Below are 24,465 nucleotides of genomic sequence, written 5' to 3' on the forward strand. Positions count from 1 at the left end.
TGTAGGCTTTCAGCTGTCTTTAATTTTACATTAGACAAAAAGTGATAAAGAACTTGTTTTCTGTAATCTATGGATTTAACTTTGAATAGCAGGTGGTAAATGTTCCAACAAATATGTATATATATATCAAATCTGTGAGTGCCCAAATATTTACATCTTCAGCCAAACAAAGGCTGGAGACTCACGTTGCCTGAGGGGAAGATTGTTTTAGAGAAACAGGTTGAAAGGAAATCAAGAACGAGAATCACAAATTTTCTTTCAGAGTTGAGTGGTTCTGGTAGTGAGGAATAGCGTTTCTGATTGATCGCTGGCTTACGGAGAGAGACTGGCTTGCGAAGAGGGGTGTCCTGTTGTCTTTTGAACTGTGGTGGTGTTCCTTCAAATACTGTGCACACTTGCAGTCTGTACAGGGAGCACATGGCCAGTAATCAAAGTTCATACCAGTTTTCCCAGTATGCACCATGAATCTGGGCATATGGCAAGGGTAAATGGTCTGCAGCTGATCTCTGGAGCCACGATTTTTGGTAACAGTAATGAGTGTATCAGTTCTCCATTGCTAGGGTGGAAATCAATAGGAAAGTCTGCAGCTTGATGGTGGCCCACAAGCCAAAAAAGATTGGGAACACCAAAATTTATAATGCAAAACACAACAAAAAGCAGATATAAGCTTTTTGCTTTCCACACTGGTCTCCTATCTCAAGATCAAAGACTGGCTAAGATCATGACGTACTGTGTTTAACAGATGGCTGTTGAGCAGAGTTATAACATCTCTGGTTATTCATATTTGTATAAACGACCAGCCGCTTTTGGAACCTTGCAAGGTTGTAGGCTTCAAGGACTTTCTGCTGCATTTAAACAAATAAGGAAAATACAAACAAGTATGAGTTCTTGATTTCCCATCTTTTAATGTTCCCCCTGTGTTTTGAGTCAAGGAGACCAGAAGGTCCAGTCGATTCTATTATCTGCTTCTTTCATATGCTCTTCTATTTGAGGTAAACCATCCCTGTCTCTTCACATAAAGGTTTTTCCACAGCTTTGATTATCCTATCACTCTTCTATGAACTACCTCTAAAGGGCTGTGTTACATCAGACATTTTATTTAATTTTCATACTGGTTTGTTACCCTGGAACCCAGCAGTTCCAGTCCATACGTTGGATTTATAATTCACTAAGTTTTGTGGCTTCTCATCCTAAAGACTGAGCATCAATTGCAGATGTAGAACTTCAGTCAGGCTTATGGGACCCCAGCAGTGTAATGCAGCTGTGTATTTTCCCACTGGAAAGCTCCTGATGGCATTTGTTCAGATAGTGTCACATATTTCTGTCGTTAGATTATTGCTAGCAGAGGACGAGAATTTATGCGTGTCTGTGCAATAGTGGGAAGTCTTACTCAGGCTGAGAAAAAAAATCTGCGAGAAGGTCTTCTAGAGTGTCAAGAAAAATGTCTTTAGTATAAAAGATGCACAGGACAAAGGTTGCCTTTGACCTGTGATTTTGGGTTATTTACAATAAGCCATTGCACTGCCTAAGCTGTGCCAAAAACAAGAAGGAAAATATTGGATAAATGCCAGCACAAACAGGGATACTTTGCTACATTTTTGAGACGTTCGGTGGTAGATGCTGGAGCCTGGGCTTTTGCGTGGGTATCTATCACATGCCATGAGTTGCAGATAGATTCAGTCCACTTTTAAAGAATTAGGGAAATATGGGCATGTACAGTATTTTTTCTAAGGCCAAAGAAGGAAAAAAATGAAGAATATTGTCTTTCCTCATATTATGGCTAAGATGTGGCCTTTCCTGTACATCAGCACATTCTAAATCTCTCTCTCTCAGACTTTCATAATCTTTTATCTCCATTTCTGCTACATCCTTTTGCCTGGCCTTGACCGACTTGAACTTTCTGTGCCTGTATCCTATCAGGATGCTGTAACAGAAATAATTTTCTTAAGCCATCCTTTCAACCTTCTCTCACTCTGCACCCTTCCCTGGCCTCCCTTTCTCTGTTGCCTCAGACACAAGCTGCTGATTTTCCTATTCAAGGCTCTTCTTGGTCTAGCTCAATCTGTATGTTCACTACTGGAAATTCATTGTCCTGTCTCCAATTGATAATGACGACTATTTTTGCCAACTTACTAGATTGGAATAGAGGTTTCTCCATGTTTGGGTGCATCTCTCCATAACAACCTGCAAGGCTAATTCTCTTCCTCCAGATCCTTCTTTTGCTTCCATGCTTACAAAAGTGGTTATGGTTAGAGTTACATGGTACCTAATTTTATTCCAAACAAGAATAATTAATGCAACACTTACAGCACTGCTAACTGGTGATTCTTGGCCAGTTTGTATGAAGTAATAAGGAATGTATCAAAGAGCCAGACACAAAAGTAGAGGCTTGCACAGTATAAAAATAGACCTAGACATGGTCATTTAATGACTGTGTCACACAGGCAGGGTTCTGAGTAACTCAGTAGAAAACAAAGAGTAGATGGAAAAAATAAAACAATAAATTATTGTATGTATCTGAAATACAGCAAATAGAACATAGCTGTGAAGTTGGAGGGATATTTAATTTAATTTCTTTTGAATTAGATTCCAATGTATCTGTAACTTTATGAAAAGAAAGATAAAAACATTCTGGAATTCAGCTTTTCAGTTTGCTGTATTTTACCATATGATTGAGTTTTAATGTATTGGTGTATTGGATATGTTTTTCCATTTAAAAAGCTTTTGTAAATGAACTATTTATTTACATGAAAGAAAAGGATTCCCAGTGCAGCCCACGGTACTTCTCCCTCCAAGCCTGCCTTGAAAGAAGGTTGCCATTTCATATTTGGCTCCAGCTCTCAATGTTCTGAAAATTTTTTTTAAAAAAAGTATTCTTAAAACTAAATAAAATATATATATCAGTATTTCTGGTTGAATGAATGAGCACTTCCTCTGAATAGTCCTATTTGAATGGCCACTCAATGTTTTGTTAGAGAAGTATATTAAAAAGTAGAAACAGCATACTGAATGAAGGCGAGGGACAGAAACAAAATATAAAATATGTCATTTGAAAAAAGTGCCCCTTATCCAAGAAGATCTTGGTAAAACTTTAAATGGAAAAGTGACACTCATCAAAAGATTTCTATATCATCTGCACTGAATAATTTACTTTTGGGTGAGATTCACTAACATCATTGCAGAGGAAGTGTAATTGAAAATTATGAAAGCTATATCTTTATTGTGTATTACAGCACATGCCTTTGATATGGCGTTATGTCTGCCACAGCGGGAGGTGTTTTTCAGAAAAAGTAAAATCTCTGGGACAGATTCTCTGTGGCGTAAACCAGTATTACTCCATGGAGAGCATCCTACACGAGCAAGCTGCTGCCTGTACATCTAGGGTCCCATATCTCAGTACTCATCCAGCCCAATTACTGACTGACTTCAGGGAACGTTTACATGGGTAAGAGCTAAATAGAAATGCTGATATTTGGTTTAAAATGGACAGCTCCAATGCGATTCTAAGTTGCCAGGGTCTTCTGCTCAAATTTTATATAAATATGTATTTTCTCCAAGTGCAATTTAAGGAAGTCTTGTTAAAGACTGCTATACAGTGTCACAGGTCCATCTGGCACCACATACATCCTCCATCTAAGAAGCCTGTGACTGGAGGTCTTGACCATGCACCGGTTTTGATAACACAAACCCTTCTGCTTCAAAAGGTGCTTCAGAAGTACAACGGCGAGTAGGAGCTGGTCTGAGTACAGAACTGGGGCCTCAATCGATGAAGTTACACTAGCTAAGGACTTGATAAATGTCCTCTAACAGTATACACACCAAGCCCTAAACACTTTCCTGATTCCTCCAAGGCTATCTGAACAGCTAAGGCCCCAAACCCAGGTGATTTATAGAAATTCACCCCTCGCCAAGGGGTGGTACAAAGCAGCGCTGCCATACGGCATTTACACCAGCTCTCAGCAAAGGGTTTGAGCTTGGCCCTGTGCGCTGGGGTAAGCCTCGGCTGGGCCGAGTCCCAGTTCCCCAGGAGAGCAGCCACGAGCTTCCTCCAGAGTTCAGTTGTTTCTCAGATGGCTTTCACTCGTGGAGAACGCCTGCCCAAAGCAGAACACCATGACTGACATTAGTATTCAGAGAGCATCTGTTCAGCCATCCCCAGTTAGCATGTGACTGTCAAACTAAGACACACGTCTATTCGCGCTCCAACTCCTTAACCCCTGCTTTGCCTTGCCGACTGCCACGTCTTCCAGGGCTGTTTCTCAAGCGAGTGGCAGGCCAGGGCTGCATTTGGCTGTAGGCGTATGAATTACTTATGAAGACCTTACTAACTTGTTAGCAAGCATCTTATTTACCAGTGCAAAGAGAGTGCACGTGAACCCCCTATGGACAGACCTTTGATGTACTGTATAGATGCCTTTCTTGGCCATATGCCCTAGCCTGTTCAGGGATGTGGTTTCACTGTGCTGGAAAAAGAACTGCTTTTGACAGGATAGTCCGGGTCTGCAGTGAAGGGCTTTCCATGTTGCCCAGTGGTATCAGGCATGGCAAAGAGCTGGTTTAGTCTGGCTCCAGGCAAGGTGAGCTCTAGAAGGCAGCTCTGGGGAGGAGGCTGCTGTCAAATGCAAAGAGACACTCAGGTGGCTCTAGACAAGGTTGTCTGAGTCCAGCAAAGGCAGTGGAAATGTTGGCAGCCTTGGTAGAGAAGAAGTATTAACCATCGTAAGTGAAAATGCAAGTAGCACCTGAAATGGTCTGGGTTACAGAACAGCACAGCAGCATTTCTAGTATTTACTGGTACTTTTCCACAAAGGGAAATGGCACAAAGTGGTTTTATACATGGGCTTCCACATCTCCTTTCTGCAACGTCCATTTCCTTCACTAACAGGGAGTCTAATCTGCCCTCCCTTCCCAAAGTGAGTATGTGTGTCTGTGTGGGGGGGGAATGTGTGTGGGAGGATTTGAATGTTAATCAACATTTGCATAGTACTTCAGAGCACTTTGCACAGTAATTCCCTCTTTGGAAGAAAGGACAGTATTTTTGTTACTTGTAAATAGACGTTGCTGGGAAAGATTTGTTTTGTTGGCTCTCTGTCAGACATATCTCCAGAGTCTTCATCGTTAAACTGTCGGTGTTTGCCAAGAGATACCACACAGTAACCACAGGTTGTGCTGTGCTGCTCATCAGGGAGCGTTAGTTCCCCCATGGAGCTCAAAGCAGGACCGCGACCTGTGATATTAATCTAGAGAAGCTTTTGGCCAATGATCTCCTTTTAATGGCAATCATTGCCAGTCCTGTGAGATATGCATCACCCCAGCTCCCATCATCATATCGTGTGCTCCATCACTAAGGGGCCAGGACGTTCGATTGCTGGCTGGCCTTGCGGTGGTGGATTGAACCTCTTAAGGCTGCAGGTTTGACTATTCAAAGGCCTCTTTGTCTGACCTTGGGCAAATGACTTAATCTCTCTGCTCACATGGTCATCTGTATCCCACACAGATGTGTGGGGTGGTCCTGGCACGCTGGTGCCCTGATCTCAAGTTGAGCTCTCATGGTGCATTTGTAATGTGAATGTCAGGACTTACAAGGAAACATTGCATGCTTTGCTTTTAAAGGCAAGGGATTTTGAACTTTCTATGAATTCATTTACATATCTGCACAGAACAATTTTTAATCAAGTTAGCTACTTAAAACTTTGCAAGCAATTCAGTGGGTTTGCTCAGCAATGACAAATTATTATTTTTCAAGACTTATGAGAAATGCCAGTGTGCTTATATTCCAGTCCCTGAACTGTTCAAAAAACATTCTTATAGGTGTTTTAAATGTAATGCATTTTCAGATACCATTAATAAGTGTCCAGTGGATAGAATTTTATTTTTTTTAATTTCCTTCATCTGATCTAGGTCTTTGATAAATACTACAGACAAACTGAGTGCTGTAGGATCAATCTTGACAGTTCTTCAATAAAAGGCTGTGTGGTTCTTCGTCAGTGTCTTCCTTTCAGTGACAGCTGCTTTGTTCTTTTTCAGTCAGATTTTCTAGTTAACACATCAAAAGTGTATCTGTGTACACGCAGTACTGAGAAAACAGTTCAAAGAGGCAGGAGATTCACTTTTAACTCTTCACTGCATCTGCCTGCACTTGTCACAGAAGATAGCTTATACAGAAAGCTTCAGAACAAGGTGAGGAGTTCACCAAGGAGCACTGTGAAGTACAGCACATGTGGATTAGTCTTAAAACACAAATTGGTCAGTCAATCCACTTACCATCCCAAATTAGCTTTCTTTCGAGCCAAGCCATTAAGCGATAAGAAGTTTTCGGTTTTAGGCAGCAAAAGCCTCACATTGGACACAGATAAAGCCATATGTTTGATCAAGCGCTGAAGTTTTGTCTGATGGTTCTTACTGCGGTGTCAATACCTTAAAACTAATTAAATTGAGTTCAGTGTTCAGTTTAAACTCATTTCCTTGGGGGGTTGCCATCAGCTTCTAAACCAAGGTAAATAGTAAGGACAAGCAACTGCTTTGCATATCACTTCATTCATCTATTACAACTGAAAACTTACTTCTGACTGTGTTTTTAATTGCCTGTGTTTTGCCCACCAGCTCAGCAACGTAGCGCACAGCTTGGAAGGCTTCCTGTTACTTCACGGCTATAAAGGATTGCTCAGGTAAGTAGCCAAATCAGCAAGATGCTGAAAGCATATTCCACATGCCATATCCAAGTTCAAGCCAGGATTTAAACCTGTGCTGAAATCCGGTGGTTAGATCTCACAGGCAGGCCTATGTTCGAGTGCCGCTCCTGGAGAGCCATCTCCTGAATAAAGTCAAGGAAAATTGGTTGTGATTAGCAAAGATGGGAACATACTCTGGGATTTGCAGACTGCCACCTGTGCCCTCTGGTAGCCTGAACCAGCCTGGAAAGCCTGTTTGGATACAGGGCTGTGATCCGTAGGCATCATCGGAGGCCAGTTGCTGTTTCCAGCAAGTGCCCACGCCTGGGTGGTGGGTCATCCTCCACCACCTTTCTTCCACTGGAAGCACTGCTTGGAGCTCCCCCACCACCGAGTCACCACCTCCGGAGCTCGGAGGCAGAGCCCGGTCTGGCAGGCAGTGACACGGGCACGACCAAGGGACCTGCTTCTTGGCTTTGTCACAGTGGGGGAATAGGCGCAGCCTCTGCCTGCCTTAGTCCAGGACGCCAGCAGATTTTCCTTTCTCTTTTTATCGTTCCCTTCATTGCTCCTGTTTCTCTTTGTTTTAATTGCACAGCAGTTCGGCGCATCCACGTGCCTCTGTAGCCAAAAGCTATGATTCATGTCTGAAGCAAGAGGACTTGTCACAGATTGGTGGGAAGCAAGGGAAGATCTCGCTCTCCTCAGCAAGGCCAGGCTGTAGGGAGGTGAAAAGTGACACCTTCCTTCCTTGCTTTCTTCACACCAGTGCTGTTCCCTTCCCGTGTTTGATCTATGTCTGCAGGTAGGGTTGAAAGCATCTGGCAATGAAATTTCCCGTGCAATCCAGACCTTGTCGGTGAAGTTTAAGTTGTTAAAGGCACACAGGAGTTGTATTTGTTCAGACACGAGTGTGTTCTCCTTAGCTCAGCACTACGCATCAGATCCCGCTGACACGTCCTCTGTCTGACTCCTGCAGATAATGTAGACCAGAAACACTCGCCTTCCTGGAATGATCCTTCACGAGACCAACTCTCCTCAGGCCGCCCTTGCAGGCTCCTGCGGTATGTACAGCCTCAGAGACGAGGCGACAGACAATGTGGGAAGGTAACATCAAAGCCTATGCTTGTTATGGACCCTTCTTAGGGTCCTGTCATCTCAGGAGCAGGCTGGATACCCCAGTGGCGAAAATACCGCAATCCATGGGATAGGCTTTATACAGCTTGGAGAATGTGTTTAGCAATCCTAGGAGCAACCATCAAAGGAAGAGACAGGTTACATAAACAGATAAGGAGATATGTGGCATTCAGGAGGATGAGGATGCAATGGTGATTTATGGGCAGTGGAAATTAGTCATAATTAAAACAGATTGGCTAGGAGGAAGGGGAAGGGGAGCTCAGTCCCAAGGCAGATCCTTGGAACCTGCAGTTTGAGCTCAGCAGATGTGTTTGCCAGGAGAAACGCTGTGCTGGGGTCCTCCTGGGCTAAAAGGAAACATGACCCACATGCAGTTCAGGCCCTCTAATCTTAGCACCTGAAAATGTCCAATTGCTCTACAAACACCAGTGAACTAAGCCGCCATCACATGGCAAGTGTTTTTCGCCCAGTTTATGATGGCACGTAGAGCTGTAAATGTGGAGGTGCCATTGGAGGAATGGAGGTGGCCAGGTCTGAGAGTTTGTGGGGACGTATTTTGGTTAGAGAGGAAGAGTAATGCAGTAAAGATGACTATAAATCAAGACAAGGGGTAAAGATAGTGTAAATAAATGAAAGCTTCTGGAATAGAGGATACGGTTTCCATTATAGGGATAATTTCTAGCTTAATGTTCCTGGAATATATTCTACTAAGTGATCAGTAATCATTATTTCTGGAAAAAGATAGGCCTCTTCCTCTGTTCTATACTGTATCATTGAGTATCATAGGAAATTTTTCTAAACCAAAATAAACTGTACAACGAGCATGATTTGGGATGCAAAGTTCAGCATCACATGGGTGTTATGAACAATTATTTTAACATTTAAAATTGTCTAACAGAGTAGGGGTAGGTGGATAGATGTTTATGTATACTTTACGCTTTGTGCAAAGATTACTTTGCAGCTAGCTGTTGAAGAAGAGCTGGCACAGGGTTGCCCTTGCAGCTCCCTTCCACTGGAGGTGTGTGGGTGCAGGAAAGAAATGCTGGAGCAATCAGGTCTATCGCTCAGTCCATGTGTTCCTGCTCTGACAGTGTCTGTGCGCTCATGTTTCCAGAAAGTTTGCTTTCTGCAACCTCTGCCTCTGCCTCACCTCCTTCAGCTGCACTGGCTAGTATGTAAAATCTTCAGTGCTGGCTCCATTTTAGCTAGATTTTTGAATTCTTTTTCCACAGTGGAAAGCATCAGCTTGAATACTGCCATTAAGTTCAGCGGGCCTCTGTCCATTCGCCGGCATGAGCAATAGTGAGTGAGGAATCTGGAAAAAATGTTTTTTATATACTGTCAGTCAGGTAGAAAGGTGGCAAAAGGAGTGCATTAAAAATTCTGCATTTATTTGTCAATACCAGAGTGTGCACTGTCAGTAACCTCTGGCTTACATTGTTTTATCATGTCAATATTTCATAGCATCATAATGCTATTATACGGCTGACTAATGGGAATGGCTATTAGCAGTGTTGATGTAGTTTGAAAATAGCAATCCATATTTTATGGACCAGAAAGAGACCAAGCCTTTACCTTAGACCTTAGCAAGCGTAAAAAGGGAGATAATGTAAATGAAATTTACCTTCTCATTTCCATCTTCCCCCAATTAGTTCATAATTCACATATTGTCTGTCTGCTTTCATGCTTTGAATGCACTTACACAAATTAAAATATCCTGAGGAGGTCTGTTGAAATCTCATCCTTTTCTAGCTTGAGGTAACACAGGCAGCTCTGTTCTGCCCAGCCTGAGCGCCTTATTAAATCACATCTTTCCTTTATATTATGGGCTAGGCAGTGCTTTGGGCAATTTACTAAACTTGGTAGCTGAGTATATGGACCATTGCTGCTGGGTCTCTTAGCAGGGAAGCAGAGGGGACAGTGACTTCCCAAGGTCTCAGATGCTGACTGTAATTTTTGTAACCAAGCCGTCAGGCTTGGTAGGAGTGAAAGAGTTTAACTGTGAATGCAAGTGGCCATACCTTAAGGAGAGGAAATACATGCTGATGGGTTGACCCACAATGTGCTTGGCTTGAACCCTGGCTCCAGCACCCATCCAATCTGAAATCCAGGGCTGGCTGTAGACTGGTCCCCTCCGGGTTCACTGCAGCGTTGGACCTGCTTGCACTGCTTCATCACCAGCTGCTCTCCACTCCAGGGATGTGACTGTGGCAATGACCTGTGCCTGTCCCTGTGCTTCAGTGGGAGCTTGCATGCAGATGGCTGTTAGGTCCACTGGTCCTGTTTACCTGCCTGAACATCCCAATAGCCTAAATATTTTGGTGCCATGGGGAACCACGTAGCTCTGCCTGCTATCCCAGTTCCTCTTACCTGAAGCGCTGCTCCCACTTACCCTGGAGGCCAGCAGATGACACAGTGCTGAGCTTCGCTGCTCTGACTCCTCAGCTGTCTCCATGCAGGGTCAAGGAAAGAAACCTATTAGGCTGTAATCATCAATTTTCTGCACTAACCTGCTCTAGACCTTCATGGCGTTAGGTCTGTGACATTAAAGAGCGAAGAGAGATGAAAATGGCAAATGGCCTGTGAATAGCCTGACTCTGAAAAGGTGCCATAATGCATGGTTTTACACAGGCTGACTAAATATACTTTAATAGTAACCTAATGGTGGAGCTAGAAATTAAATAGATTGTGTGTTAATTAGGTATTGTTTAATGCTATTATTTCACTTCATTATTTCATATTCCACCCTTGAAAATTGGAATCCACCCTTACACTGAGAGGCTGAAGTTCTCCTAGACAGGGCAGACCTGAAGAAGACCCTATATATGTATCACTTACACACTACTGAAGCATTTAGTGTGGGACCTCAGCTCATTTGCTCAGTGAGAAAAACTGGAATAACACATCTGAACTTTGCTACTTCGACAATTAGCAACATATTAGTAGTGCATTATGAACTTGTTTCTAAGAAAAAAAAAATCCCTCCAAGCTAGAAGATCATTAGTAAAGTATTTAGAGAAGGTGATGGGAAGCTTTCATCAAGACATCACATTAAAATGTTTTACATTTTTTACCTTGGCCTTTATTGTCCTCATTACACAATATGCATTATTTATTAAAAATGCTGTCCACACAGTGGTGGGCAGCAAATTGCCCTTTAAGCTAAATGTTAATGAACAAGTATAAAAACTCCCTGAGAAAGGGAGAATTTGGCAACCTTGTGGTTAGCCTGCTGAGTCCTGGAAAGGGAGACGTGTTGCCAAAGTTGGTTTTACAGCTGCAGACATGATATCAACACTTCATCTGGACACAACAAGCTGTCAGTGCTGAGGTAAGCTTGCTGGAAAGAGCAAGTGAGTGGTTAAGTAGCTTAGGTGAGTGAAAACTGAATTTATCCTTAGGCCTCTTAAAACTTTGTTGTCATTTATGTTTCCCTTTGGATCAAGGCACTTACTATACATGGTATGTTTTTTTGTATAATCATTGATGGACTAGTAATGTGTGAGAGTTACACTACGTTTTCCCTACAGCTGATTATAAAATGAAAAGGAGAGGAATGTAAAAGGTAACCAGTTTTTCTCAGGGGGAAAAATGAAGTCTGATATTTTTGAAACAGCATTATAGACAGTCAAAAATGAGATAATCTATTGGAAATGGGGAAGAAAATCCATCTTTTCCTTTTTCCCCTGAAATCTGATCTTTTTATTGTGCTGGTTATGAACAACACTTGTTTTTTTTTTTTTTTTTTCTTAGTCATGTCATGCTTAAAAGCCTACACTAAAAAAAAAAAAAAAAAAAAAAAAAAGGCATGCCTTCACTTGTCCCTTAGGACATTTTATTATCTCCTGATTCACAGTGAGCCCAAGCCTTTGCTCTCTGGCAATCAATCCTCTCGGGCAGCCTCCCAAAAAGATCAACCAAAACCTGCAATCATTTTCTGAAGTTCAGAGCAACGGGCAATTCGTACCGTCAGCTGCGCTAGGATGGAGTTTCGCGTTCCTGCTGCTGCTGAGGGGATCTCCCCAGTCCAGCCTGGGTTCGTCCACTCGGGCTGAGTGCTCCAGCCACGGAGCAACTCTACGGGGTGGTGGAGCCCCCTTCTCCTGCAGGGGCAGGCGTCCTCCTCTTCCTCCCTGGGGGGCTGGAGTCCTTCCATGAGCTAAACAGCACAAAGGGACCCGAGTCTACAAGCTTTTGATGCCGTTTTCCATCACCTCTTGTATCTTACCCCAAATGAACAATTGTGGATGTAAGTTTGCATGATAGAGTGACTAGACTCTTTTCTTCCTTGGCTGTTTTATTATTAGCTCCACTTGAGCATTTAGTTCCACTTTCTTCCTGAACTTAATCAAAACGTCCTTGGCATGCCTTAACTGGTTGGTACTGTGGCACTTGCCAAGCTTATTTTCAATCTTTACTTTGCTACTTACTGTCCTGGCTTATCATTTCCAGGCTCTTGCTGAGGCATAGCTATACATCCCCTGATGTATAGCCCCATCCCCCCCCCCCCCCCCCGCCCCCGCCATGGCAGTTTACTGGAGCAAAAAGGGAAGAGCCTGGTCTTCATTGATTAATACAATATACAGGAATCATCAGCTCATATGACACTCCAGGCTATGGAGGCCTAGTTTTGTAGGTAGATATGACCAGTAAGAGCTAAATGTAGTAACTTTTACTGTGGGCCAAAATGAAAGGGCAGGACAGATGAAATGCCTCCTCCTAGCTCGCATTCGTTACAGGCTGGAGCATGTCTCAAAATATAAGACATTTCCAGCCCTATCTGCTCTAATTATGTGCAATGTTCTCTTTTTTTCCCCTTCTTTTTATTTTTTCCTTCTTTTTATTTTTTCCTTCTTTTTATTTTTTCCTTCTTTTTTAGTTTTTTTTTTAACTTCTGAAGATTGTTGTTTCAGTGAGATCTTTTAGCAGTGAGGTCTGATGGCTGACTGTAGTGTACCATTTCTTTTTTTATCTGTTCCAAACTAGTACTGCTCTATTACTGCAACTCTATTGCTTTTCATCCCTCTAGACTAGCTGGGTTGGAGTGCTGTGGGAAAGCCATCTTGGTCCTTGAGTGAGGTTTAAAAGCATATGATTTAATCTACAGAATTTGAATGAAAATATTTTAGGGCAATGTTTTCACTTTTCTGATGGTTAAAAGAAAATGGAGAAAGGTTAGCTTGGAAAATAGAGTGCAAATTGAGCATTTGTACAACATAGACAAATTATTACCACCTCAGTTCAGTAAAACAGAAATCGTAAGTTTTTCTTAAAAAGAAATTGTAAATATGGATTTGTAATCCAATATTTATTGGCCTTGGTTTCTTCAAAATATATAGTTTCCCAATCTGTATTTAAATATTTATGCAGTAGCACATATTCCTGTTATAGCTAATATAAGTAATATATTTATCTTTCAAGGCAGTAATATTTTCTCACTCAACTTTGACTTTGAGTTTAAATATGCGGATAAGAAGTGGTGTTATCTAGAAGTTGTTGTCACTTATTTCTATGTACAAATCAAGATAATTCAGACTGCTCTTTTAAGACGTAGCATTTTTTATTTCTGTGCTCCAGCTGATCAAGCAGATTATGATGGCTTATTGTCAGTTTTCATTTTTCTTCCTTGGGTTAGACACATTTCTGTGCATAACTTCCAAAATGAGAGGGTGAATTCCCTCAGCCAGTGGAACTACTGGATAAAAGTTTAGCGATAAATTATGCTTTTCCCTGTAAAAATTCAGGATAAGATTTCTATGTACATGAAGTCTGTCTTACATCATTCTCATACGTTAAAGGGCATATGATAGGTATAAATTTAGAAAAGCGTGAAAGGGATTTGGGGCAGCTGAGACTCTTGTCCATTCCTCTGCGTAGGTGAATACATCTATATTTGTACGATATTTTTGACAGATTCCTGACATTTTCTTCTCTGATATTGAATCCAATGCAGTTATAGTCGTTTACACCTGCCGAGGATGTGATTCTGAGACCCTCCCAGCTGCTGCTCAGTGGGTTTTCAATCCTCAGTTTTAAATTGACGCTGAATTTTCTTCTTATTAGACAGAATCCCTAGATACATTAGGTTTTACTTGCTCTTTCTAGTGCTTTAGGGATAACTTCTCCTCTAGGCAGGCCTTTGCTCTGTCTGTTTTGCTTCCTTTTCTCTGTCTTCCACCCAATTGTATGGCAAAAGGAGGTGGCAATGGAGAATTTTTCCCCTCCGGACTACTGGTGGAACAAACTACTTTTGCCTGCATCTGTATCTTAGCTGATGATCCTCTGGCAGTAGCTGGGGTCTGGTGACTCGCTGCCCAGAGAGGGGAAGGGTCTGGGCTACGGCGGGAAGGGATCTTCGAACGGTCCCAGCCCGGGATAAGGTGAGACCACTCAGGGGTGTTCAGGGAAGAAATGTGCCAACCACCACCATGTCCTGGAAAGTATTTTTGTCTTCTTTTCGCGGGTGGCATTGCTCCTTGTCTCCTGTCCTGCTGAGAAGGCTCTGGGAGATACCACCGTCAACTCTTCAAAAGAGAACCGTGGCTTCAGAGTAGATCCTTGGCCTTATCCTGCCAAAGGCAGGATACGTATAAAGTCTAATTTTCAGAGATGCTGCTTTGTAGCCAGAGCTCCCACTAGCTTTCACTGAATTTTTGAGTGCACAACAGCTCAGAAAATTAGACCAAAGAGAATTTTATAGCCTAGAGACTCTGCAACTATGGCTGAGTTCCTGAATATATTTCTCTTACAATGCTGCACCTCTGCAGTGATTCATTCACTGTATCTTGAGTTCTTCATCCAGGAGGTTAGCAATGGAAGAGTCCCTCTTTCCCAAAAAGGAAAGTCTTTCATCCACCAGCATTGTAACAGAGTATTATTCCGTCAATACAATGGCCCTTGGGATGTTAATGGGAAAAGTTAAAAAATCTAAAGTCAAGAGAAAAGCCTAATACAGTTGCACTGACTTTGCATACACTTTGAATGAGCCATCACCATGTCAATCAAGTGTCTAAGACTGAGCAATCTCGCAATGTCAGTGCAAGCTCTGTGCTAAAATCAATGGCAGAGTTCCTATTAATATTTGGAATTTCTATTTTATTAGACTCTTAAAGCTATTTTCATATTCTTTGAATAGTCAGTAATGCATGTAAGAAAAATCGCTGCTCTTCAGCAATCTTCTTGTTTTCTGCATTAGAAGTCGTGTGACAGTAAAGGGTTTTTTATGAACCTGCTTGCTGGTGCTTTTGTGATCAAGGATGCCTTGCAAAGGTCTCTGATCAGCTCTGTGCAGATAAACTAAAAGAATAAGTTGTTTCCTATGTGGTGAAACTTCCTGGGGGTTTCTAAACCTACCACCACTGTTCCTTGCTTGCTAGTGCCTAGCAGGAGAAGAGTCCAAGAGGCCTTAGAGATGCTTTAATTTACAAGGGCTGAGGGTCGGCATAGCCAGACTTTATTCTGCTCCTGCAGAGATGTCAGCCCCGACTTAAATGCTAGTGAGAACCCATTGCATAAACCTAGCCACCTGGAATTATCTGACTTTCCTGTAATTTCGTAAACTATAGGAGAACTTATCAATGGTTTTAAAAACGTTATCCAATGCCTCATTAAATCCCCATGCGCTTGACTTATAAGATGGGAAATAAGAGATGGCAAGCACAGAATATGACTCCTCGGCATGGGATAGTCACCTACTGTACCAAGAGAGCAGCAGGCGAAGCAACACTGGGTTTCTGGAGATAATGCCGGCACATCAGCATTAGGGAATAATGGAGAATGTATTCCTCATCCTTCTTTTCTCTCAGACAGCTAGAGGTGATATATCTTTTGGCACTGTCAGCCTAATCTAGGTCAGTCCTATTGTCAGGCTCCACAAATAGTACCTGTCCACAGCTAAAATTTATGTTGGAAAAGCATTAATGCAAGCTTTTAATAAGATGAAGAATTTAACAGTATGCTGTTATCTGGAGATGATATATTTTATATACAGGAGACATATTTAATTAGCTTTGCAATAGTCAAACTGGCTCGTGCAGAGGCAGGCAGGCATAGCTGCATGGCATTCCTTCCTCCTGTAATTAGAGACAGCAAATGCAAAGCACATACCAACTTTTCTGGAGGCTGAGCTGTCTTGCATAGACCTCCATACACACTGCTGCTCAAATATAAATTAGCCTCTGCAAAGCATGCCTAGTGGATAAATAAAAAGGAGGAAAAGGACTCCCTGCAGTTTTTTGGTTAGGTAACACTAGCAAGGGAGAGGGCCACGCGCATTCGTGTTGCATTGCACAGCACGCTTGGGGAAGGAGAAGTCAGAGAGCATGTGAGGCAGGAAGATTTTGTGATCCAGGTGTGGCCTCCATGGTAGGATGTGGAAGCTGAAATGTGCTCGGCAGAAGGGCTTTACAAAAGAAGCAAATACTGAATGAGCCAGCTGCTGAAGGAATAGTCTGAATATTCAGTAGGCCTTCCATGGCCTCGGCACAGACTGCTCAAGGAAGAGCAGCCAGCCCTTGGCGGCCTCCCCGCATGCAGCAGACGGCTGGCTGTGGTTGGGAAGGGGACTCGAGGCATGAGTGCCCAGGGCTGCCCAGAATAGGGGTGCGTCTCGGGATGTGAGAGGAAATGCAGGGAGTCGAGTTGACCCTTCCTTGGGAAACCCTACCATTTCTCCCCCTCTGCTCAGCCAGTTTCACAGGCATGATGCTCAGCTGCCCATCAGAATTGAGGAGGCCACATCCCTCCTGCCACAGGGAGCCCGGAGTTGGCAAAGTGGGAGACGACACTGAGATGAAACTAGAAACTTGGAACCACCCTTCCTGGTTCTGCGCAGCTGTAAGAAGCAGCACGTCGACTGGTGGCATTTCCACCCCAGCCTGCACCTCTTTTTCCCTGTGCTTGACAGAGCCCGTTGGGAAAGCCCGCTCCTCGCTGCTCCATGCCTCCAGAGGCTCTGCTCTGGGCAGTGTCCTAGGACACCCTTGAAACGCAGGGAACATTTCTGTTCTTAAAGTAAAGCATGTGCAAACGCTTTGCTCCTGATTACCTGCAGACTGACGTTGCAGGGTTGAGCGTGATGCTAAATCACACCAAAACTAGCTTGTACTCCCGTATCTTTCCCTGCTTATTAGATGATAGAAAATCTCTGCTAACAAGATGTTCCTTTGAGCCATATTCAGCCCATGCATAACCCTGGCATTGGGGTGCTCCGCGATGCCTGTGGATGGTGTCAGGACTGGTGGAGGTGATCAGATGGTTGAGGTGATCATCGTGTTGGGACCCCAGAGCAGCTGTGACAGCAAAGGTAAGCACGCCTCTGGTGTGCGCATTGACTTTGTCTCTGGGGAGGTATCCTGGAAAGACTTTAAATGATCCATGGGGGAGATTTTTTTTTAATGCCAACGTGTTTTAAGCATTGGTAATACACAGCAAGTTTGTTACACAGAAGTCATATTTATGAATGCTTAAAAATGAAACATCTGTGAAAAGAAAAGTCAAGAAACTGCTTGAGTTCTCTCATAACAATGATACATCTGAGGTTAAATAGACAAACAGGTTTTCTAATTATGGTCTTCTAGGCTATTAAGACTTTTTCCTGGCTGAAAAGATATAGGAAATCACCATAAACTAACAAAATTTAAATAGTTTCTGTACCAAAAAACAGTTCACCATTAATAAGTTGTTGAATAACAGGCATTTAAAGGAAGACATAACTATGATATTAAATAGATAAATGTAAAATACTCTGTGTGCATTTAAATGTGAAGATCACATTAGGAGTAGAAAATTACAAAAATTTAAATACTGTAGGAGGTTGTTATATAGGTAGTCTATAAAAAACAGGCAATTTGGAATTCCTCTAAAGAACATAAACCCTAGATAGAGCTCCTAGTTCCTTTGATAAAGACAGGTCTCAAGCTGAAGGTTTGATGTTTAAACCCCCAAAAGGTGTCTGAGCTATCTTTTTTTAAAGGATTATATAAGATAAAAGCTTGCACTGTAAGTCCCTATTTTAAGCAACAGAGTTGCTAGGAAGTTGTTAATACGAAAGGCTAATTGTGCATGCAATAAAAGTATCATTCCATTCACAAAATAAAGTGCTAATGACTCAATATGGTTTGAAAGTTTTCAGCTCGGGAGCTGCTGTGGGGTATATGGCACGCAGCGGGTGCTGCCTTGGACACTTCTGGCTGCTCCTGGTCCGGTTTTGGCACCAGGATGACCCATGGTCATCACCACTTGAAGTGCCATTGCCACTTACAGCAGTGCTGACAGACTAAGAGCTAGATGTACCTAGTTCTGAACTGCAGAACTTAGAGCAAGAAAAGACACATCTGTTCAGTTCAGGCTTCCCGGACTGTTTACATCTCTACTATCCATTTATTCAGTTCAGTCCATGATGTCTTCTTCCCTCCTGCACTTCCAGTCACTCCCCCCAGAAGTTCCCATTTGCTGCATTGTTTGCAACTAGCTTGTTCCCCTGGAGATATTTTGTCTTTCAGCTGTCGGGTCCCAGGTATCTAAGCTAGGACACAGTTGCTCAACGCTCCCTTTGCTGTCACCAAAGAGAGGTTTGCAGACCATAGAGGATGTTCCAAATCTTAAAAGGGCTGTATCCCACTCTGGTTGTGCCTACTTCTATCCATGGATTAGGAGTGCGAACCTGGACCTCTAATTTAGGCATTGCAATTGGTTAAATTTCTACAGTTAGGTGAACTTAATCCAGGTGTCAGGGGCTGAATCCAAAGCCCGTGTGAAATGTTAATACTCCATTGGATTTGCTGATTTATGTGAGCTAGGCCCAGGAGCAGCCATGTGCTGCAATGCAGGAGGTAAGAAAAGAGATCGAGAGCTGAGCATGATCAGGACAGAGGGGATCCCACCTCCAGCACCGCTGCAGAGCCTCTTGGTGCATGAGAGACCCTTCTCCTTCCATCTCCTCTTCCTCGGCTGATGAACGTGCCACGGCTCCAGCCGTGTAGCATGAACACGTCTTGGAGGGCTTGTTTTACCTGTTCCTGTTTTCCTGACGATGCGTTAAGTTATCTCCATGTGAAGGACTTGCATCAGAATTAGGAACCAGATCCTGCGCTGACGTAAATCGACATCGCTTCATTAACGTGGATACCCCAGTGGTATCCGTGCAGCGAGGCTGATTTACAGCAGCAGAAAATCAGGCCCTAGAGCTTCCTTTTATTAGAAACGTTCCTGATGTGTAAAATGAAGTTGCGACTAAGATGATGGTGACAGGAGGGATAGCCTGCTTTGTAGTACCTTGTTCACTAACATTATAAATGATGTGGAAATGCAGTTGATGTTTTGCCTTTAAAATATTAGTTAAATCATTCTGTCAACACATATTTTTTAATACATATCCTCCCTGTCAGATTTCACGCTTAATCTTGGAGTCTGTAGACAGCTCAAGAGCATCGCTTTCTGCAGCGACTCCTGCATCAAGGTCTCCTTTTCTGTTATATTCAGCTTGCATCTGTTTAACCATAAGATACTAGATAAATGATAGTGCCAAGCTTCAACATACATCATCAGGACTCCGACGTGCGGCTCTGGAAACGGCAGGCCAGATGGTATAACACGAAGCTCAGACATCACCGTTTGTCATGCGGCGCTCCAGTCCACTGTGCTAAAAATGGACCTCCCTGCGCACTCCGCCGACCATCCCTCGGGTGACCAGAAAGCAGGGATGAAAATAGGAGGCTTCGCGAAACGAAGGTTGTGTTGCTGCTCGGCAGCTGTTCAGCCCTTTGAAACTGGACATTGTGTTTGGCACCTGCAGAGATGAATTTAATGGTGGAAGCAACATTTTACAGATGATATTACTGGCTTTGGAGAATCACTCTAAGAGTTAATTAAAGAAATCAAGCTTGCTGATTTTGCAGGACAGAGTCAAGAATGTAAGGACCCTGCTTAAGAAATGTAATTTGAGAGAATTGTTTTCTTGGAGATCAGTATATAAATAAGTTCCTGGGATGTTTGCCGTAGCGGCTAACTGAATGCCATCCACTGAAAACAACTTTCAACTGCCTCACTATATTTATGGGAGGAGAGTTAATTGGACAGCAGAGAGATGTGGCAGAACTAAAGCACGCTAATTTGAGTGAAAGCTTTTGGTGTTAATTTGGATTTATGATATACAACAGAATCTGGAATGGGGCCGCACTTGACATTTTTTACCTGCTGACCCTAAGACTATTTTCAGAAACGAGGCTCTGAACAGGAGTCAAGACTGTGTATGAGAAACTAGCAGGAGTGATTTAGCTGTAGATTCATTAATAATCAAAATACAAGTATTTGGAGCATGATTCATCACTACGTTGCTTCAGTTTCAGGAGTGTGTAATTGCAGTGAAACCTGATAGCTCAGATCCTTTGAAATCATTTGAAAAGAGCCAGCACTAAAGGATCCATCGCTCCAGTGGTGCAGCAGTGTAAATCTTGGAATAATGTGGTAGCAAATTGAACTTTCTGGTGCTAAAGGCAAGTGAGGAAAGAACAAGGACCAAAGCCTGCACCAGCAGATCAAATGCATTGCAACCCTGAATTTACAATGTTGCTCCTAGTTATGGGACGCCTGTTTGTTGTATTATGCAGGGCAGCTTTGTTTGTTAAACTCTGCAGGCTGTAGAAAAGAAGTGTATACGGTATATGTTTTGAGTTAGCAAAGTAGGTTAGTCTTTGCACTGCTCAGAGTTGTCCCCTGAAAACAAGCAAGTGGAGTTGGCTTTGATTCTTTGCTTTAGAAGGAATAGATCATTATTTGTTGCCTAAAAAGAGTTTTTTGGGAGCACACATTGACTATCCAGTTAGCTTATTGGAACAGGCCAGTAAATTTAGAGTTAGACCGAACTGTATTTATGGGAGGAAAACAGCAAGAGCCCATTGGTACTTTATAGAGCTTTGATTTGATAGATTATTGATTTTGGCTTTGGGGTATATAGCCCCTGTTCAGAAAGCATCAAACTCACACTGAATAAAATAGCCAAAAGCTTTAAAAACAGTAGTAAGGTACTGGCTAGCTCTAACTGTAGCAATTCAAATGGAGTGGGGAGAGATGCCTTATTGCCTTAAGACCTCTGGAAGCAGTTATGTGTATTAAATACTGGAATAACTTGATATTTTAAAAGCTTATACACTCATCCAAGTAAAATGGGTTTAGAAGACTGCTGGGAGTTTCATTATTTTATGACTAAATCGATACCCAGATTTATGCCTTTTGGACATAGAAACTTGAATTTAATTGAGAAAATGGATCTAATGAGGATAGACATTTTTTTTTATGCAGGTGCCCTTGTTTAAAAACACACACACACACCCCCACACACGCATGCACGCACGCACACACACACACACACACACACACACACACAGAGTTCCTCACTATTTGAAAGAAAATGAACAACCTAGTTTTGAGAGTCAAATTCACCCATCAAAACGAGTAATGCACCCAAAATACAGGGGGATGGGCAATGGCAAAGGGGAGTACCTCTGAGCACCTGAGAAACCAAAGGATTTTTCTTGTTCTTGGATACAGAATTCATTAGTTAATGTAGAAAAGCATATTATATTTCAGCCTATCAGCAAAATTAATGGCCAGATGGCAATAAAGGGGCCATCGAAATCAGCACCACTAGCTATATATGCTGATTCAAACACAGCATCAGTATTTCCTACCTGTCTGTACTCAGGCAAATCTGTGATATTATGGCACACTTTTCCTACTATAAGCTATTATCTCTAGTGATGAAAATCAGAATGAACCTGTATTAAACGTGTTCAGTTAAATTCTACTCCTTGTATGGAACCAATTAAAAAAAAAAGAAAAGCCCCAGACAAGCACGTAGGCATGTACTTAATTTTATTCCCGTCTCCAAGACCAACTTTAGACCACATGCTTTGCCAAATCAGGATCAAAATGCAGAGCAACCCCATTGACTGCAGAGAAATAACTTCAGATTCAGTCCCATATATTTGTCTCAATATGGATTTCATTGGCTATAATAGGCAGAAACTATTTATGACACAAATTTCCTGGACTTTTACAGGCACAATTAGCACTCTGAAGGGCAGAAGCAAACTAGCGAGAAAAGCTAACAAGTATAGAAACATAGATGGAGAGGTTGTTAACATTTCATTTCTTCCACACACACACACGCACACGCACAAATCATTCTCTGCTGGGAATGTACACATCTTGCAAATTTAAATTACTCACTGAGAATAGGTTTGTGTTGCAATGTACAGCAAGAAATTTTCAAGTTTATAGTTGGCAAGAAATTAGCATTTACTATATAGAGAGACAACATGATGGAGTATATTTTGCTCTTTATGCTAAACTTCCATTGATTGCCATGGGAATATTCTTCATGTGGAAAGGCAGTAGGAGCTGTGCCTTTAACAGTAAACAACAGTGATAGTCAGTGATGTTTCTGTCTGCACTGAAATAAAAAGCTAATAAAAAAAATCTGCATTCTTATTGTTTAAAAGCCACAGTCGATAGATTTTTATTTTCCCTACTGACTTGAACAGTAAACTTCTGTAAACAAAATCTGACATGCCTATCTTATTAAATGTAATTTAAATGAGCACTCTGGAAAAAAAAAAAAAAAAAAGATGCCTTCGGTAAAAAGATGCAAGGGATGGGACTTGGGAAGTCTCAGGCGATACTGCTTTTCCCATGTAATTTTGGACACAGCCCTTGAGTTTTCTGTGCATCTGTTGCTTGCAGAAGTGCCATGGGGCGCGGGTGAGATGGCAGGACGGGGTGAAGGTGCGAGAGGCAACCCGGGGGCCGAGCTGGCAGGGGGTGGCTGCGGTGCTCCTCAAGCTTGGCCCTGGGGCTGGCAAGTGGCCCTGGAGTGGGGAGACCTGCTGCAGAAGAGAGCTAGATATTTCACGGACAGGAGCTGGGTAATTGCTCAGCGCGTCCTCCCTGGCCCTGAACTCCAGCACGTCCCAATCGACGTCGCTTTTCCTTACAGCACCCACCTGGAGCTGTAATGACCATTAATGGGATTTACGTGGAGGCTTCAAGGGTCCTCCAGACCCAGCCACGGCACGTGGCCTGCACCCCACCCACTCTGCAGACTGGACAGCCATTGCATTTATTTTCCAGCCAAATGCGTCTGCCTCCTCCTGCCTTTGGGTCCACGCTTGGGGAAACGCCGCGTTTCAGGCTGGCCGGGGAGCTCTTTGCAAATGTGCAGCTGCAGATACTTCTGAAAACAGCTCTCAATAAAAATAAATCTTGAGAATGAATAACTGCAGGCTGTGTGCTTTGTATCTGCTACTGCTCACTGCGCTGGGAGACACTCCCAAGCAAGGCTTTCTTGTTTCGGCCACATGCTCAGCTTTCTGTCGAAGCTAACGGGATGACCGTCGCGTACGGTGAGCCGGATTCGTGCATCGTTTTGCCCAAAGTAATTTTACAGGCAAGTGAGTACTGCGGCAAGCCCAGCTGATGTCCTGCGCAACGCGAGCCGTATAACTTTGTCCCATGGCTCCTGCATGAAGCTTGACTGCTGCTAATTCTGCGAGTGTGGGGAGCGTTCACGAGGAATTAGCTGCTTTTTAAAAATAGATTACTTCCTGTCACATTAGTGGTATTTTTACTGAGTGGTTTTCGCACTAATTTGCTGAAAGTGTCTCACTGATACTAACATTTCTTAAGTTTTTTTTTTTTATAAACAACATACGATTAAAAAAAAAATTCTGGAAGATGATCTGTAAGCGTAGTGCCAAGGAAATGTGGAGCGCTGGAAATACAAGCATTTTTCCGCATTGATGCGAGTTCAAAATGGATCTCATTTTCCTGAAATGTTTGCACTAAAACAGGAGCGCGGGGGAATGAAAGTGCCGTAACTGCTATTAAAGCCCTTCAGGCCAGTCGTGGCAGTACGATTTGCCCCAAGGACCAGCTCAGCACCACCGCACGAGGGACGACGCCGGGCTGGATCGGTCCTTCGCCCAGCAGGGCCAGTGGCAGGTCCTGTTCCATTTTGCATTTCGCTCAGCCCTGCGGAGACCCGCGGCTGCGCGGGGACGTCGGGCCAGCCCAGCCACCCCGCAAAGAGCGCCCGGGCGAGGGCGAAGGCTCTTCTTCTGGCCTCTCCTCAGAGAAGGAGGCTTTCAGCTTCGCGATAAAATCTATCTAAATCATTTAAAAAATAGAGTCTGTACTTTCATGCTAGAGCAATTGACGTTAGGTTTCTGCCAAACGATTTTTTTTTTCCTCAGGCATGTTTTTTTCCTTTATTCTGTGCATGAATAGAGTCCAGGTAAAATATTTTTAATTCATTTCAGGCTGGATTAGTTATTGGAAAAAAAGAGATATTTTTTTTCCTTGTTGTTACTTGATTTAATTAGTGCTCTGTTTTTAAAGTGGCAAGCTAAGCTTTGCCAAGTCTGGTTCTCTGACTCATGCTAGCAGGGTTTTATAGCCCCACCTGCAACTAGGAGAAGGAAAAAAGCCCCAAAGCTTTATTTTTAACTCCATGAACATACCTAGCCCATTCCATTAAAACACACGCAAGTGCCAGCTCCTGCTGTTTACACAGCGCTGGTCTATGAGGGGCTGATCCAGAGCCCACCGAAATCAGCAGCACCGACTGTCCGCGGGACCTGGATGAGATTCCTCCTGAAGG

Source organism: Dromaius novaehollandiae, chromosome 12 (genome assembly GCF_036370855.1).
Source record: "Dromaius novaehollandiae isolate bDroNov1 chromosome 12, bDroNov1.hap1, whole genome shotgun sequence".
Taxonomy (NCBI): Eukaryota; Metazoa; Chordata; class Aves; order Casuariiformes; family Dromaiidae; genus Dromaius; species Dromaius novaehollandiae.